Source organism: Pseudophryne corroboree, chromosome 7 (genome assembly GCF_028390025.1).
Source record: "Pseudophryne corroboree isolate aPseCor3 chromosome 7, aPseCor3.hap2, whole genome shotgun sequence".
NCBI lineage: Eukaryota > Metazoa > Chordata > Amphibia > Anura > Myobatrachidae > Pseudophryne > Pseudophryne corroboree.
In genome coordinates this window covers 425,613,454-425,619,593 of record NC_086450.1, presented here as the reverse complement: position 1 = coordinate 425,619,593, position 6,140 = coordinate 425,613,454, and positions in this window count along the sequence as shown.

Below are 6,140 nucleotides of genomic sequence, written 5' to 3'. Positions count from 1 at the left end.
CACTTCCCCAACCACAGCACCTACTAGGTGATTCATCAGGCCTTGCGTGAAATGTTCATGCCGTCACCAGGGGCTACGGCCCCTTAACCATCCCACACCCTTTGTTCCTGCAATATTTAACCACACACAAAATTATGATTGGAGGTAATACTCTATATAATAAAAATATTGCACGCCCCAAGGGTGTGTAGCGGTTAAAGGGGTGTAGCCCCTTGCGACGGTGTGAAGAGCGCCCGTAGGGCGCGATGAATCACCTAGTATATATATATATATATATATCTCCTATATAATAGCCCAGACTCTGTGCCTGGGCCTCTTAACGCTGGGCGGAGTCACAGAGCTGGGCGGAGTCAGCAGCATCTGCGGGGTGAGACACCATGACCTGTGCCAGCACCAGAGGCAAGTAAAAAATGCCCCCCTGGCACAGTATAGAGGGGTGGCCATGGCCACCAGTAGCACCACACACAGCTCCAGCCAGCAGCAGGGAGGGTAACACAGGCTATGCTGGACGCAACTTCCTGGCCCCCTTACACCCACACCCCACACTGAGGTATCCCTCCCTTATGCACCCCCCAACACTTTCCCTACCGCATCTAGCCAGTGGGGGTTCGCGCAGGACGGCAGCAGGGGACGAGCAGGTACAGCGGGACGGAGCACCACACTCACCAATCCACAGCGCCGCACATACATAGCGCTGCACATGCTGCCTCGCACCGATCCGGCCACACCACTATGTCGCCCCCCTCACAGCCAGCCCGCAACTCCGGGAACACGCGTGCCACCAGCCCCATTCACATCCCCGGCACCAGGCATACACTGTGGAGGCCAGACCAAGTGCACCCGCCCGGAGCCAGGATGGGACACTGCTCCAGCCACTGTGCTGCTGAGCGGGATCTCCCTCCCGCAGCAGCCAAACTACTAGATCACTGCAGAGGCAGGGAGTCCCCACTACCCACATCTGCTACAGCCATACACCCCAGAGGCACACCTCCACTTTTCCACACACCAACCCACCCTCTTCTCCTTCACACACACGAACACTCCCTCCCCCACCCACAGACACACCCTTCCCCATCCTACACCCCACCCCAACACCTCATGAACCCCTAACCCTCACACCACTACAACAAACACAACCCACAACTCCTCCAAACAAACCTCTCGCCCCACGTGCAGCACCCACCGCACCCACAAGCCCATCCCACAACCGAACTAGGCCCATACCTCCCACCCAGCGGACGGCGATCCTATTAGCGAGGAGAAGACACGCAATAAGCCAGATACCGCAGTGGCAGAGGTTAGTACATCCCACCCCCTGAGTCCCCACTCCCCCCACATCCGCACTATCCCCACCCGCAACGCCACCAGACTCCCATCCATGGCACCACCGCACCCGCCCCTCCCCCACCCGTGGCGCGTCCAGACACCCTATCAAACCACAGCACCCCGCACCCGCCGCTCCACCACCCGCAGCACCTATGGACCCCATCCCCCAACCGCAACACCCCCGCACCTGCCACTCCCCCACCTGCGTCAACTCCACTCTGCCCCCACCCCCTGCACCTCCTGCCCCCCTACCCCACTCGCAGCACCCTGGGTCCCCCCTCCACCGCACTTGCCCCTTCCCCACCCACCTGCCCCTCCCCCACCCACAGCACCCCCACCCCTCTCCCACACCCGCCCCTCCTCCACCCACAGCCCCCCACCACCCGCATCGCCACCAGACCCCACCACCATCCGTGGCACCCACGCACCTCCCCCACCCGTGGTGCCCCCACACACCCTACCCAAACCGTGGCACCCTCGCACCCGCTACTGCACCATCCGCTGCACCCATGGACACCACGCCCCATCCGCAGAACCCACGCACCTGCCACTCCCCCACCCATGTTAACCCTGCTCCTCTCCCACCCGCTACGCCTCCCGACCACCTACCCCACTCACAGCACATCCGCCCCTTCCCCACCCGCAGCACCCCCGCACCCGCCCCTCCCCCGCACCCGGCAGCCCCGCTCCTCCCCCACCCCTGGAGCACCAGCACCACCGGACGCCATCCACGGCATCCCCGCACCCGCCCCTCCCCCACCCGTGCCGCCTCCAGACCCCTACCCAAACCGCGGCACCCGGCACTCCACCACCCACAGCACCAATGGACCCCATCCCCCAACCGCGACACCCCTGCACCTGCCACTTCCCCACCTGCGTCAACTCCACTCCGCCCCCAACACCTGCCCCTCCCCCACCCACAGCACCCCCACCCCTCCTCCACCCACAGCCCCCACCACCCGCATCGCCACCAGACCCCACCACCATCCGTGGCACCCACGCACCTCCCCCACCCGTGGCGCCTCCACACCTCCTACCTAAACCGTGGCACCCTCGCACCCGCCACTGCACCATCCGCTGCACCTATGGACACCACACCCCATCCGCAGAACCCACGCACCTGCCACTCCCCCACCCATGTTAACCCTGCTCCTCTCCCACCCGCTACGCCTCCCGACCACCTACCGCACTCACAGAACATCCGCCCCTTCCCCACCCACAGCACCCCCGAACCTGCCCCTCCCCCACCCTCGGCAGCCCCGCTCCTCCCCCACCCCCGGAGCACCAGCTCCACCGGACCCCATCCACGGCATCCCCGCACCCGCCCCTCCCCCACCCGTGCCGCCTCCAGACCCCTATCCAAACCGCGGCACTCCACCACCCACAGCACCAATGGACCCCATCCCCCAACCGCGACACCCCCGCACCTGCCACTTCCCCACCTGCGTCAACTCCACTCTGCCCCCACACCCCACTTGCAGCACCCTGGGTCCCCCCTCCACCGCACCAGCCCCTTCCCCACCCGCAGCACCCACGCACCTGCCTCTCCCCCACCCACAGCACCCCTCCTCCACCCACAGCCCCCCACCACCCGCATCGCCACCAGACTCCACCACCATCCGTGGCACCCACACACCTCCCCCACCCGTGGCGCCTCCACACCCTCTACCCAAACCGTGCACCCTCGCACCCGTCACTGCACCATCCGCTGCACCTATGGACACCACACCCCATCCGCAGAACCCACGCACCTGCCACTCCCCCACCCATGTTAACCCTGCTCCTCTCCCGCCTCCCGACCACCTACCCCACTCACAGCACATCCGCCCCTTCCCCACCCGCAGCATCCCCGAACCCGCCCCTCCCCCACCCCCGGAGCACCAGCACCACTAGACCCCATCCACGGCATCCCCGCTCCCATCCCTCCCCCACCCGTGCCGCCTCCAGACCCCTACCGAAACCGCGGCACCCCGCACTCCACCACCCACAGAAACTATGGACCCCATCTGCGGCACCCCCGCACCTGCCACTCCCCCACCCGCATCAACTCCGTGCCTCCCGACCCGCTACCACACTCGCAGCACCCCCAGCCCCACCCGCAGAACCCACTCACGGCACCCCTCCCCCAACGCCACACCCCAGCACCACCTGACCCCCATCCACGGCACCCCCGCCCCCCTACACAATCCACACCACCTTCGCACCTACCACTCCACTACCCACAGCACCTCTTAACCCCATCCGCCGCACCCCCGCACCTGCCACTCCCCCAGCCGCTTCACCCCCACCCGCTGCGCCTCGCGACCCCCTACATAACTCGCAGCACCCCCACCCCTCTGCCTCCATAACCCCTCCCGCATCTGCCTCTCCCCCAACTGCGCCACCCCCATCCCTCCATCACCCGCAGCACCTCCGGAACCCATCCCCCATCTATGGCCCCCACTTTTTCGCCCCTCCCCCATCCGCAACACGTCTTGACCACCTGCCCCATCCGCAGCACCCCGTCTGGCCCCACCCCTCCACCACCCACCCCTCCCCAACCCACAGCACCTCCTGCCCCCCTCCCCCATTCGCCACCCACCCGCAGCCACCCCTCCACCACCCACATCATCTACAGACCCCTTCCGCGGCACCCCACAACCACTCCTTCCCCACCCGCAGCACCTCTGCAACCCCTCCCCAAAATGCACCCCCCTGCACACGCCCCTCCCCCACAGACAGCTCCTCCAGACCCCCTCCTTTATCTGCCGCCCCCGCCCTTTCCCCACCAACAGCATCTACATATCCCCTCCCCCACCCGCAACACCTCTGCAACCCCTCCCCCTCTGCACCCGCCCCTCCCCCACCTGCAGCACCTCTTGACCCCATCCCCCATCCGCACCCCCTCTGCAAGCACCCCTCCCCCACCTTCGGTGACTACCAACACCCTCCCCCACCCGCGGCAACCCCGCAATCGCCCCTCCGCATCCGCCACTTCCCCAACCACAGCACCTACTAGGTGATTCATCAGGCCTTGCGTGAAATGTTCATGCCGTCACAAGGGGCTACGGCCCCTTAACCATCCCACACCCTTTGTTCCTGCAATATTTAACCACACACAAAATTATGATTGGAGGTAATACTCTATATAATAAAAATATTGCACGCCCCAAGGTTGTGTAACGGTTAAAGGGGTGTAGCCCCTTGCGACGGTGTGAAGAGCGCCCGTAGGGCGCGATGAATCACCGTGTGTGTGTGTGTATACATACACAGTATGTAGGCTTACCATACTATCCCTTTAAACTGGGACACTTAAAAACAGGTGAAATGCAGGATTTGTACAATATATATTTAATTGAGCCCTGTTATCGCACATACAGTATCACGCCCATAGCAGTCTGGTTTAGCCGTGTAAAGTGGCTAAACCCGACTAAACTAAACTAATGATCATGGAAAGTCCCGTTTGGGCGCCCAAACGCATCACTTTCACGCATTTCAGCTCACTACCCCCGGGAGTAGTAAACTGAAACGATGATATCGAGTCAGTCGGCAGAAAAAATTGAATAGCTGCCGGCGGGAGCAAACGGGAGGGGGAGGAAACAACGGAATACCAAGTCAGCCAGCCACTGAACCTGTGCAATTCATTAGTGTCCCGGTGTAAAGGGATAGTATGGTAAGTGTATGTATGTGTGTGTGTATATATATATATATATATATATATTCACTACATACAAAATCTAATATTCTGCAGCTGTTCTGGCCTCTGCAAGTTAAAGTGACTACTAGTAGGGTTACTTATTTAAATTCCCTACTTACTTTTTATGTCAGTAAATTTACCTAACGTCAGTATCAATAAGCTTTGACACCCCTCTTTACTGATTAAGATTCCGAGGACCATTGCATAATAAAGAAACACATCACAGAGCTGTAGCACAGGATGCAGGGCAAGACACTTTAAGGAGTGCTGCTCATATTACCAGTTACAAAGTCCCAAGTGCAGCTTCTCATACCCCAGTTTGTACAACGGGATAGCCACCAAACCCCTCTAACGCTACATGGCCACCCAGAGGTGTCCTCACCACAGCATGCTCCATAGATTATGACTGTGAGCCTGTGTACCCAGGGTAGTGCTATCAGTCACATGACGTGAATACACGGAGCCCAGTACTTGGTGAGAATGTTGGATAAAGCGTTACAGATCAGATGTCAGGCGTTTGGCTCCTCATATAAGTGTTCCTAGACTTGTTACTTGTAGTTCATGTCCTCTTGTAAAAAGGAACGTATTTCTTGACACAGGCCCTATATCCTAAGCCCTTGATGGCTAACCTTGACACTCCAGCTGTTGCTGAACTACACATCCCAGCATGCCCTGCATCAGTTTTAGCATGTCCAAATAACAAAACTGTAGCAGGGCATGCTGTGATATGTAGTTCAACAACAGCTGGAGTGTCAAGGTTAGCCATCACTGTCCTAAGCCCTATTCATGCAAATAAGCAGACTAACAGGTTACAGGTTGCAGACACCCTTACGTAACACACAACCAGCTCGGAACCATAACAGCAGCTGTGCCAATAACATTATTCTGACTCCTCCTTGGACGAGTGGGTGCAGAAATCTGCATTAAACATGTGCTGTCATGGTATGAGCAGAAAAGCCGCACCACGTGCAGGAACCCGCGCCCGCACTCCATCATTATTATTAATCTATTAGAGCGGTAGGTCGTTTGTTACTCCCACTAGCATAATAATATAATATATAATGGACACTCAATGGGGTTTTTATGTTCAGTGTAATCCCCAGGTTCTCTCTGTGCTGGGCGTGGGATTATAGAACAA